This window comes from Cherax quadricarinatus, chromosome 46, assembly GCF_038502225.1.
Source record: "Cherax quadricarinatus isolate ZL_2023a chromosome 46, ASM3850222v1, whole genome shotgun sequence".
Classification (NCBI taxonomy): Eukaryota; Metazoa; Arthropoda; class Malacostraca; order Decapoda; family Parastacidae; genus Cherax; species Cherax quadricarinatus.
In genome coordinates, this window is record NC_091337.1 from 20,326,168 (window position 1) to 20,338,255 (window position 12,088).

The 12,088-nt window shown below is 44.0% G+C and overlaps 2 non-coding genes across 2 annotated transcripts; one reads left to right on the top strand and one right to left on the bottom strand.

Annotated features, from left to right (window-relative positions):
* The first annotated feature begins 10,703 nt into the window (after nucleotides 1–10,703).
* On the top strand, nucleotides 10,704–10,776 carry TRNAR-UCG (transfer RNA arginine (anticodon UCG)). The gene has a single exon. It is a non-coding gene; the product is annotated as a tRNA-Arg (tRNA).
* Nucleotides 10,777–12,014: 1,238 nt separating this feature from the next.
* TRNAI-AAU (transfer RNA isoleucine (anticodon AAU)) lies at nucleotides 12,015–12,088 on the bottom strand. Its single transcript has one exon. It is a non-coding gene; the product is annotated as a tRNA-Ile (tRNA).

The following is a 12,088-nucleotide window of genomic DNA, read 5'->3' on the forward strand; positions in this document are numbered from 1 at the left end:
TGAAAAATGTGGCAGGACAACACTTCATTACCAGCAACCCGGTGGCATACTGCATTAAATGCTGCATTGATATGTGGCAATATTCAAAGTAATCCAGGACTGGAAACAAACGTTTATAAACAAAAGAAGCGTATCAAATGTTCTCGTGTTTACTGTGGTAAGGAGGGTAAACAGTTGAAGTCTTGCAAGCCTCTTCAAGGGGGGCTCCTTGGCGTGGTGAAGAGGCTCTTGGTCTGAGGAATTAGCCCTGTCGGTCTTCTTCCTCAGACCGAACCTAATTACCCCCCATTCTCCCCTCCCCTATCCCATCCTCCCCATCCTCCATTCCTCCTCCTCCTCCTCACCCCTCCCTTTTGCCCTTCCTCTTTTTAGCCTTCGTGATTTCTCCCACAGGCGCGCTAGTTCCTAGGTAGGGGAAAGGACACCGGGGTCCATCCCATTCCGTTGAGGTTTCTTGGCGGTGGCGTAGTTTGCCGTGGAATCTGGATTGCCTAGGGATGTCCCGATCCCTCTCCGGTATCCCGGAGTAGCTTTGGGTGTCTTTTGGGCGACGGGTGTATCTCTGGAAGCCACCTTTCGGATTCCGGGGGTGGTGGCTGAAGGAGGTATGCTTTGTGGCGGATATCCGGCCGCCCTCTCTTTTGTCCACCGAGGTAGCTCGGCAGATGTGAGGTTGCTATCCCGGATTGCTGGTTTACTGGCATGAAGGGTAGGGTATGGCACGGGTTCCATGCTGCATCTGCGCTACTAGCGGTGTCGAGTCCTCTTGGGCGCGGAGGGAGATTTCCGGCCCTTTCATTCCTCCTGGGAACTATTCCTCCCCGCTCCCCCCTTTTTTTATTCTTTTTTTTGTTTTTATTTTCTTTTCTTCTTTCTTTTTTTTTCTTAAAAACAAAAAGCAAAGGAGTAACCTAACCATGGCAGCCCTAGTCCATGAAACCACTACCCCCGGGCCCCTTCTTGATACCGCACCCCATTCTGACCCTGCCTTGTGTTTAGACCACTCTTCGGACACTCCTGATGCCCCTGTACCTCTTGCTGGTGCTGTTTCCTCACCCGCTTCAGGTACCGGGGCTTCGACTGACTCCTTCGATTTGTCTGAACTCCGCTCTCCTTTGACTATGCTTCCGGCTTCTCCCTCTACGGTACGGCAATTTTCGAATCGCCCACCCATTTCATGCCGGACCAACTCCGGTCCTACTCCTAAACGCCAACGTCAATCTCCTGATGATGCTCCGTCGTTACCTTCCCATTCTACTCGGAAACGACCGACACGTCAAGCACTCCCTCTCCACGCTCAGTTTCGGACCACACAATGGACTAAATTCTTTACTTTAAGACCAACTTCTTCTTCTGCCTACCTTTCTGACCATAGTATTGCCAAAGCGCTCCTGCGTCATGTTGGCAGAGATATTTCATTTCACGCTCTCAAGAGCGGTACGCGCATCGTCACTGTCCAGAATGCTACCCAAGCTCATGATCTTTCTCTCCTTTCGAATATCGATACTACTCCTATCACTATTGAAAAACATCTTTCTCTCAATTCTTGTAGTGGTACTGTCATTCTGCCCCATACCATAGTCCAACAGAATTTCCAGTCATGTGGCAATGACATTTTTGAACAGCTGGAACTCCAGGATCTCCCAATCCTCAAAGTAGACACTTATGTCCTTCCTGCCCGGGGGCGGAGACGTTACCCTTGCAATGTGGCTCGTTTAACTTTTGACAGCCGAGAACTCCCGTCCTCTGTATATGTCGCGGGACATCGGTTACAAGTTCGAAAGGTGATACCTACACCGCAACAATGTAGAAATTGCTGGCGTTTTGGTCACCCAGCGAAATATTGCAGATCTATGGCCGAATGCCCAGTCTGTGGTGCCGACGACCATTCTAATACATCTTGCAGTCAACCTCCATCTTGCCTTAATTGTAATGAAGCTCACCCTTCGTACTCCCGCCGTTGCCAGGTCTACTTAAATGAACGTGAAATCCGTTGCCTCAAAGAGGCAGAAGGTCTCCCTTATGCTATGGCAGTTACTCATCTCCGCCTCCAAGGGAGACTACCCCGTGTTTCTTATTCTCGTGTTTCCAAACGTCCCCCCACTTCTGGGGTCCCATCTTCTGCAGCCTCCTCTGTTGTTACCCCTCCCATAGCCACTACGGCATCTAATCCTTTTGCTGTCCTTGGCTCTGACGTCCCGACTACAACTCAGTCTGTTCTCACATCTTCGCGTCCTTCCTCACAAGCCCCAGTATCGACAAGACCTCGTACGACACCTAATACCAATCGCCCCTCTACTCAGAAGTCCAAAAAATCCACATTGCTCAAATCTTCTTTGCCCCTTCCTTCCCTTCTTCCGCCTCCACACTTTACCTTTCCAGTCTCTGTACCTAGTTCTTCCCCTCTCTCTGGCTCTATTACAAGTGTGGAGATTCACCCTCCTCCTCGTACTATGCCTTCCACCCCCGTCCCCTCCCAAGTTTCTCCCTCTTCTGTCACCTCCCAGGTTACTGCCTCTTCTGTCCCCCCCCACACTTCATCTCCAGTCCCTTACACTTTTCCCTCCCCCTCTACTTTGGTACAGTCCATTACTGTCCCAATCTTTACTCACCCTCCTCCTCCTATCTCCAATATGGTCTCCCATACGTCTTTGAATTCAGAAACACTTGAAGCCATTTCAGAATATATTGCAGAGACTAAACCTTCAATGGACACTGATTCACTTCCTGTTCCTTCTCTTCCCTCTCCTCCATCTTCACAACCCCATTCTTCGCAACGCTCCGTTCCTTCGCTACTTGAACATCTTCCAATGCCACCACACGTTGACTTTTCTAACCCCTCTAGTCCGTAGGTGCCTTTACCTACAGATTCCTGATATTTTCTTCATCGCCAATCATGGCCTATTTACAGTGGAATATCCGCGGCCTCAGGGGTAATCGGGGTGAGCTTCAGATGTTGCTTTCCAGGTTTTCCCCTGTTGGTGCTTGCTTACAAGAACCAAAATTACACTCGGCTGTTTTCCAACCTATCTCAGGCTATAATTTATTGTATTCTTCGGATCCTTTCTCAGATGGGACCTTTAATGAAAGTGCCCTTCTTCTACGCAATGATATTCCGTACTGTCAACTATTTGTCCATACATCGCTGCATTACACTGCAGCCCGTATCCACTTGAGTAAGTGGTTTACAATATGTTCTTTATATCTCTCTCCTTCTCGAGCATTTTCTATCCCAGACTTTGCCTTTCTTGTTTCATCCTTACCACCACCACTTCTGTTACTTGGTGATTTTAATGCCCACCATTTCCTCTGGGGGGGGTCTCATTGTGACTCACGTGGCATTCAGTTGGAGGCTTTTCTTGCCTCTCACCCCCTCCATGTTTTAAATACGGGTACTCCCACCCATTTTGATCCTCGTACTCATACTCTCTCTTGCATCGATCTATCAGTCTGCTCTTCCTCCACTGCACTAGACTTCACCTGGTCTGTTCTACCAGACTTACATGACAGCGATCATTTTCCGATCATTCTTACTTCTCCTTCCTATTCACCACCTTTCCGTAGCCCTCGCTGGCAGTTTGATCGGGCAAATTGGGATCTTTACTCACACCTCACTGCTTTTAGTGAGGTTCCTTCTTCATCCTCCATTGATGAGCTCCTACACATCTTCTCGACATCAGTTTATACCGCAGCTTCTCATTCTATACCCCAAACCTCAGGCAGGCATTCTCAGAAGTGCGTGCCTTGGTGGTCTCCTGCTTGTGCTCGTGCAGTACGTTTGAAACGTGCTGCATGGGGCAGGTACCGGTACAATAGAACCGCTGAGAGACTTGTTGATTTTAAGCAGAAGCGTGCGATCGCTCGCCGTGTCATCCGTGAAGCTAAACGCACTTGTTGGCGAGACTATGTTTCCACCATCACCTCTGCTTCTTCTATGAGTGCAGTGTGGAAAAAAGTGAGGAAATTGAGTGGTAAATACTCTCCTGACCCGGCTCCTGTTCTACGGGTCACTGGTGTTGATATAGCAAACCCTCTCGACGTTGCCATTGAACTTGGCACACATCTGGTCCGTATTTCCCGAGGGCTCCATCTATGCCCCTCGTTTCTTTCCTCAAAGTCTGCCAGAGAGTTAGTACCCTTGGACTTTTCTTCTCTCGGAGAAGAACAGTATAATGTGCCTTTTACACTTCAAGAACTGGAGGCAACGCTCTCAGCTTGCCGATCATCGGCAGCTGGGCCTGATGACATTCATATTCGTATGTTACAACATTTACATCGGTCAGCCCTTGTAGTCCTCTTACACCTCTTCAATCTTATTTGGGCACAAGGAGTTCTTCCCCAGCTGTGGAAATCTGCCATTGTTCTCCCTTTCCGCAAACCGGGTACTACAGGACATGATGCCTCCCACTATCGCCCCATCGCTCTTACAAGTGCAGTTTGCAAAGTGATGGAACGCCTCGTAAATCGACGTTTAATGTGGTATTTAGAGACTCACAACAGTCTCTCCGCTAGTCAATATGGCTTTCGTAAGGGTCGTTCTACCATAGACCCCTTACTACGCTTGGATACGTATGTTCGTAATGCCTTTGCGAATAATCACTCAGTTATTGCCATATTTTTTGACCTTGAGAAGGCATATGACACAACTTGGAGGTATAATATTTTGGCCCAGGCCCATTCCTTAGGCCTCCGAGGCAATCTACCATCCTTCCTTAAGAACTTTTTAACTGACAGACATTTCCGTGTTCGAGTCAATAATGTTCTTTCCCCGGACTTCGTCCAAGCTGAAGGTGTCCCTCAGGGATGTGTTCTAAGCACAACACTTTTTCTCCTTGCTATAAATGATTTGGCCTCTGTTCTTCCACCCAATATTTGGTCATCACTCTATGTTGATGACTTCGCTATTGCTTGTGCAGGCGCTGACTGTCACCTTATTGCAGTTTCTCTCCAGCATGCGGTCGACCGTGTTTCCACTTGGGCCACCACACATGGGTTTAAATTTTCAAGTACCAAAACTCACCAAATTACTTTCACTAGACGCTCTGTTATCTCCGATCATCCTTTGTATCTCTATGGCTCCCGTATCCCCGAACGTGATACAGTCAGGTTTCTAGGCCTTCTCTTTGACCGTCGGTTAACCTGGAAACCTCACATTACCTCTCTGAAGGCAACTTGTCACAGCCGGCTAAACCTTCTTAAAACCCTTGCTCATCTTTCCTGGGGAGCTGATCGTCGAACTCTGCTTCGCCTACATTCAGCCCTCGTTTTATCGAAACTCGATTATGGTGACCAGATTTATTCCGCGGCCTCTCCTGCTACTCTCTCTAGCCTTAACTCTATCCATCACCAAGGCTTACGTTTGTGCCTTGGTGCTTTTCGCTCTTCCCCTGTTGAGAGCCTCTATACAGAAGCAAATGTTCCATCCTTGTCTGATCGCCGTGATGCCCATTGCCTTCGTTACTATGTACGCTCTCACGATCTACACAATCCTTCCATTTATAGAATGGTCACCGATATTAGTAGACATTCTTTATTCGTTCGCCGCCCCTGTTTGCTCCGTCCCTTTTCTCTTCGCCTACATTCACTCTTGTCTTCCCTTCAGTTACCACCTTTATATGTTCATGTAGCATCTCACTTTTCCCTGCCCCCCTGGGAAGTTCCAGCTGTTCGGGTCTGTTCTTTCTCACTCCCTTGCTCGAAAGCTCAACTGCCTACGGTGGCTTCCCGCTCTCTTTTTCTTGATCACTTCCACTCCCATTCTCATGCCACCGCTGTGTACACAGATGGCTCTAAGTCTTCAGACGGCGTCGGATTCGCAGCAGTGTTTCCGGACAGCGTCGTACGAGGGCATTTACTATCTTCAGCTAGCATTTTTACTGCTGAACTGTATGCCATTCTTGCAGCACTTATTCGTATCGCATCTATGCCTGTGTCATCATTTGTAGTAGTCTCAGACTCCCTTAGTGCTCTACAGGCTATACGAAAATTTGATACATCTCATCCCCTAGTTCTCCGTATCCAACTTTGGCTACGCCGTATCTCTACCAAACATAAAGATATTGTTTTTTGTTGGGTCCCTGGTCATGTCGACGTACAGGGCAATGAACAGGCAGACACTGCTGCGCGGTCAGCAGTATATGACCTACCAATTTCCTATCGAGGTGTTCCATTTCTGGACTATTTTGCTGCAATAGCTACCCACCTTCGCACCCGTTGGCAACAACGTTGGTCAACTCTGCTCGGTAACAAACTTCATTCTATTAAACCGAGCATAGGTTACTGGCCGTCTTCTTGTCATCAGTGCCGAAGTTGGGAGACCACTCTCTCCCGCCTTCGCATTGGCCACACTCGTCTTACTCATGGGTATCTCATGGAGAGGCACCCTGTTCCTCTCTGTGAGCAGTGTCAAGTTCCAGTATCGATTAGCCACATTCTGTTAGACTGCCCTCTCTATCAACGAGCACGCCGAATTTACCTCCAATGTCGTCTTCGTTCTACTACTCTCTCTTTACCTTCCCTTCTTGCTGATGGACCCTCCTTTAATCCTGACTCTCTCATTGACTTCTTGACAACGACTGATTTACTCCACAAACTCTGATGATACTTTTCGCACTCCCCTCAGCCCTTTCTGGTTCAGTCTCTTGCTGCCCTTTACCCTTTCACCATCCACTGCCCCGCTGTTATCCGTAACCTGTTGCTCATCCATCTCCCTTTTGCCACCTGATGCCCTCACTTCCTTCCTGCCCTGCAGCGCTGTATAGTCCTTGTGGCTTAGCGCTTCTTTTTGATTATAATAATAATAATGTACCCCAAAAAGTCAGACAGTGACTTATTTCCACTGGGGTCCTTGTGATTATTATTTACCTGGAGTTTACCTGGAGAGAGTTTCGGGGGTCAACGCCCCCGCGGCCCGGTCTGTGACCAGGCCTCCTGGTGGATCAGCGCCTGATCAACCAGGCTGTTGCTGCTGGCTGCACGCAAACCAACGTACGAGCCACAGCCCGGCTGATCAGGAACTGACTTTAGGTGCTTGTCCAGTGCCAGCTTGAAGACTGCCAGGGGTCTGTTGGTAATCCCCCTTATGTGTGCTGGGAGGCAGTTGAACAGTCTCGGGCCCCTGACACTTATTGTATGGTCTCTTAACGTGCTAGTGACACCCCTGCTTTTCATTGGGGGGATGGTGCATCGTCTGCCAAGTCTTTTGCTTTCGTAGTGAGTGATTTTCGTGTGCAAGTTCGGTACTAGTCCCTCTAGGATTTTCCAGGTGTATATAATCATGTATCTCTCCCTCCTGCGTTCCAGGGAATACAGGTTTAGAAACCTCAAGCGCTCCCAGTAATTGAGGTGTTTTATCTCCGTTATGCGCGCCGTGAAAGTTCTCTGTACATTTTCTAGGTCGGCAATTTCACCTGCCTTGAAAGGTGCTGTTAGAGTGCAGCAATATTCCAGCCTAGATAGAACAAGTGACCTGAAGAGTGTCATCATGGGCTTGGCCTCCCTAGTTTTGAAGGTTCTCATTATCCATCCTGTCATTTTTCTAGCAGATGCGATTGATACAATGTTATGGTCCTTGAAGGTGAGATCCTCCGACATAATCACTCCCAGGTCTTTGACGTTGGTGTTTCGCTCTATTTTGTGGCCAGAATTTGTTTTGTACTCTGATGAAGATTTAATTTCCTCATGTTTACCATATCTGAGTAATTGAAATTTCTCATCGTTGAACTTCATATTGTTTTCTGCAGCCCACTGAAAGATTTGGTTGATGTCCGCCTGGAGCCTTGCAGTGTCTGCAATGGAAGACACTGTCATGCAGATTCGGGTGTCATCTGCAAAGGAAGACACGGTGCTGTGGCTGACATCCTTGTCTATGTCGGATATGAGGATGAGGAACAAGATGGGAGCTAGTACTGTGCCTTGTGGAACAGAGCTTTTCACCGTAGCTGCCTCGGACTTTACTCTGTGAGAGCTAGATATAGCTTAAGTTTCTAAGGCAACTAAAATATTAGCAATGAACATTTCATGGACATTAATATCTCCATTTCATTCACAGCCCAAAACTAATCAAACGTTTCATTAGGAAACGCCAGCTTTGAAGGCAAAAATAAGAGGCATTCTCCTGCTACCTGAGACCATTATCCTAAAATACACCATCACATTGTTTGAAGCTGCTCGGAATTTGCTTTATAAAAAAAGTTAGCATCCTTGAAGGTCGAAGCTAACTGGATGAGGAATTCAGAAATTAGAACAGGAAAACCAATATTTCAATTTTTCAAGTTTCCTAGAGGTAAAAAAAATATCAAATTGTGACCAACACAAGCCAATATGAAGCCAAACTATTTTCAAACTAAGATTTATCTGCATTTAAGGTTTAAGTATGCAGGTGATTAAGTAAATATTATTAAAAATTTGGGAACATAATACACAATTTTAACAATGGTCTTTAGGACAAGTGTACATTGTACATATTTAACTTAGAATAATGCGACAAAGTCAAACAATGATTTGTTTGTAATCAGAAGAAACATTCTCCAGTAATTTCATTGACCAAAATTTGACTAATAAAATTGGCATATTAAAAACTTGCACAACCTAAATTCAAGGCGGGCGAAGCTTCCTTTGAAGAAAAAACATCTGCGCTAAAAGTTTTAAGCCAACCAAACGAGGCATTCTAGTTACTACACAGAATCTAACAATGTGCACCAACACAGCTAAAACCAAGAAAGGTTCGCCATTTCATAAGATAAATCAGCTATTAAAGACTGATGCTGGTCACGAGTGTTATATTTTAATCAGAGGAAAGCGCTAAACAGTATGGGTCATGTAGCACTTGTGGAATGACACACATTCAGATTCAATGCAAGAGGAGAGTAAGTCCAATTCCTTGGATCAAATACCGCTCACCAGCATCAAGGCCAAATATTGTAAAATATACTATACTTTTTTCGATTTTAAAAGTGGCAAAATGGCACAACACATTCAATTAACATCAACCTTCTTCCAAAGAGGATACAAAAATGAAGAAATTTTGAAGTCGATGAAAGAAGTTTTTTCTCCAGTTATTACACAATCAAACTCTGGGAATGGCTTGTGTAACATTGTTCACAAGGCACTCACATATGTAAATAGTCCCATGAATCTTGCCCTGGATAAAGTACACAAAATTGAAAATTTTAATGCTGAGAAATGTTCCGAAAATAGGAAAGTCCCTCCCCGTGTATAAAGTTGCTGCTGCAAGCACATGTGGTTTGACCGGAAAACAAAATTTGCTTTTCTTGCCACTGAATCTCTGTGCACGAATAATTTAAATATTCATTTCCGAAGCTGTTTTCACAATAACTACACAAGATAATGGCTGTATTAGTTCAGTCATTGCAGAGTTGTATTGTGTTTGTCTTTGAATGTTTGTAACTACACACTGTGTTGTGTAGACCGTTTTTGACCAGACTAGGCCCCAATGAAAATAATTTATTGATTTTTTCGGGTTATCCTAGGTAATTTCCAAATACGTTATTATGTATAGAAATTGTACTTAGGTGTACCTGTGCCTAACCTAAAGAAAAGGTTTTTTTTTTCTATTATATACCATACCTTTATGAGAATCCTGTTGTTGTAAATATGAATATTGATGAGCACTAGGCTATGTTAAAGTTTTGAAGACAGACTGCCATCCCAACGAGTCCTTTTGGGACGGGGCAGATGGCAGACCAGAAGCCTAGCTTCTTCCTACGAGCTCCGTGAGGGCGGGGACTGTGACTAGGCTTGGGGACAGTTGGTCCCAAAGATGAGGGGGTACTTGTACCTCCTCCCATGAGAGACTTAGGTCTCGAGACACTCCCCAGATAGGGAGCCAAGGCCGGGTCACCACTACTTGGAAAAGACCCTGGCCGGGAGAATACCGGTGAATAAAAAAAAAATTAAAGTTTGTAATAACCTCTCACTTTAATCAGACTACCAAACAGCCTTTCCTAGAAATGTTTCACTTATATCTGTTTCTAATGCAGCCTCAAACATTAAAATCATGCCATGTCATAAGTTTAAATCAACTACATGTTCAAAAGTTATAGCCCCTCTCTCTAGTTGCGGGCGTGCATGGTGATTGTAGGCATACATAATGTATTTGACTAAGTAAGTTAATTCAGGTATACACAAATAGTTATAGATTATCATACATAGCAGAATGTGTAGAGAACCTGGGATAACCCAAAAAAGTCAGACAAGGTGACTTATTTCCATAACATATTATGTAAGAAAATATAGGCTTTCGGCACAGGACTGTACACTGGCTTAAATTATAGCAGAATAACAGGGAACAAATTGTCAAAATCAGTGACAGAACCCTCGCCGATAACGTGTAGTTCCACTCACCAGAGTATGGGGGTCGTCTCACATGCATACAATAGGGGTACAAACTTGTACTGTATGCCTATGACAATGTTCTATAGTATCAGAGAAAAACCTTGAAAGATACAGCTAAAGTACTTTCACTAAAACTCTAATTCTGCAGTAACAAACAATCTCAATCTTCAACTTGTCGGGTTTTCAAACTATTCATCACACAGTTCTTAAAAATAAATAACAAAAAGGCACAATACCGTGACTGGAACGATACACAAATAACCCGCACATAAAAGACAGAAGCTTACGACGACGTTTCGGTCCGACTTCTTAAAATGTAAAAAATATCGGTAGTAGAGTGTTTCAATGACCGTGTGGCCTAATGGATAAGGCGTCGGACTTCGGATCCGAAGATTGCAGGTTCGAGTCCTGTCACGGTCGCTTTAGATTTTTGTTTTATTTAAAGGCTGATGTTTCACCTTAGGCTTAAAGCCTTCACTACTAAATTTAACGCTAACGACTGATGCCCTGTAATTGATTTTTTAATGTCATAGATAATATGTTGTCCAGACATATATTTACACGAACGTTGCCATTTACCTGTATCAACTAATTCTTAAGTTAATAAAATTTTTACTAATGTAGGCAATTCATTTGTAAGTAAACTGAAAATAATCATCTTTAGTATCATTTTTTTGTGATATGTAAGACATTCCCATTAACGTTACGTGTAAACTCCTATTGCATGCAGATAACAGTATTTTTTAGCGTCATGAAAAGAACCACAACAATTACCTAAATTACTTTTCCTGGAACTAGTCTTGCAGCAAATGGTTATTACATGATGAACTGTTGCTGCACCTAGGAAAAAACAAACCATGCTATTGGCTAAAAATGTTAGTGAAAGAATAAATAATTTTACTGTACTGTGTGACGAGGAAAACATTTTAACAATAATTTCAGTGAAATATCCAAGAATGTACTTTGACTTAATGTGTGTCCGGAGAATTGATAGTGAACAATAGCGAAAAACAAATATCAGGTTAAAGTTCCTCTATAGAAAGGCGCGGTGTCTATTTGACACAGCGCACTTCAAATCATTGTACAAAAATAAACAATACTTTTAAAGCCTTTATTATACACAGTATTTCGGGCAAACTAGGCTAGAACTGAGACTTTTTTTTTCTTAAAAAAAAAAAGGTTACTATGCAAGTTAAAGGTTATTTATTAAAAACAAATAATTGTAACTGATAAGTAGTCAAAATATTGAGTGGTACCAGTTTATGAAATTACAGTGAAATGTAATAGTTATCTGAGGATTACATTGTACTTACTGTGCTGTAACTTCATAAATTAACATAACTATCTTCCACAACTTTTCCATCACAATGCCTTATAGACTATTCTTAACTTAGTATTTAGAAATAAATTTCCATTAGTTTGGATGTTTGTAAACTTTATATCTTAAAAACACAAACTAATTCTTAATGAGTATAATAAAACTTTTTAGAAAAGATAACTCAAGACCTAAAATTCTGTCCAATATAAAGAACTAGGAGAGTACAAATAGGAAACGAGTCTGTCTCGCGCTGAGACGAAGGATCAAGCCTCCACTACGTCTTGCACTAAATGGCTCGCATAGGTTTAGCGCTTAAAATTTTTGTAAAAAACACGATACCTGGCCCGTATGGGGATCGAACCCACGACATCCGCGTTATTAGCACGGCGCTCTAACCAACTGAGCTAACAGGCC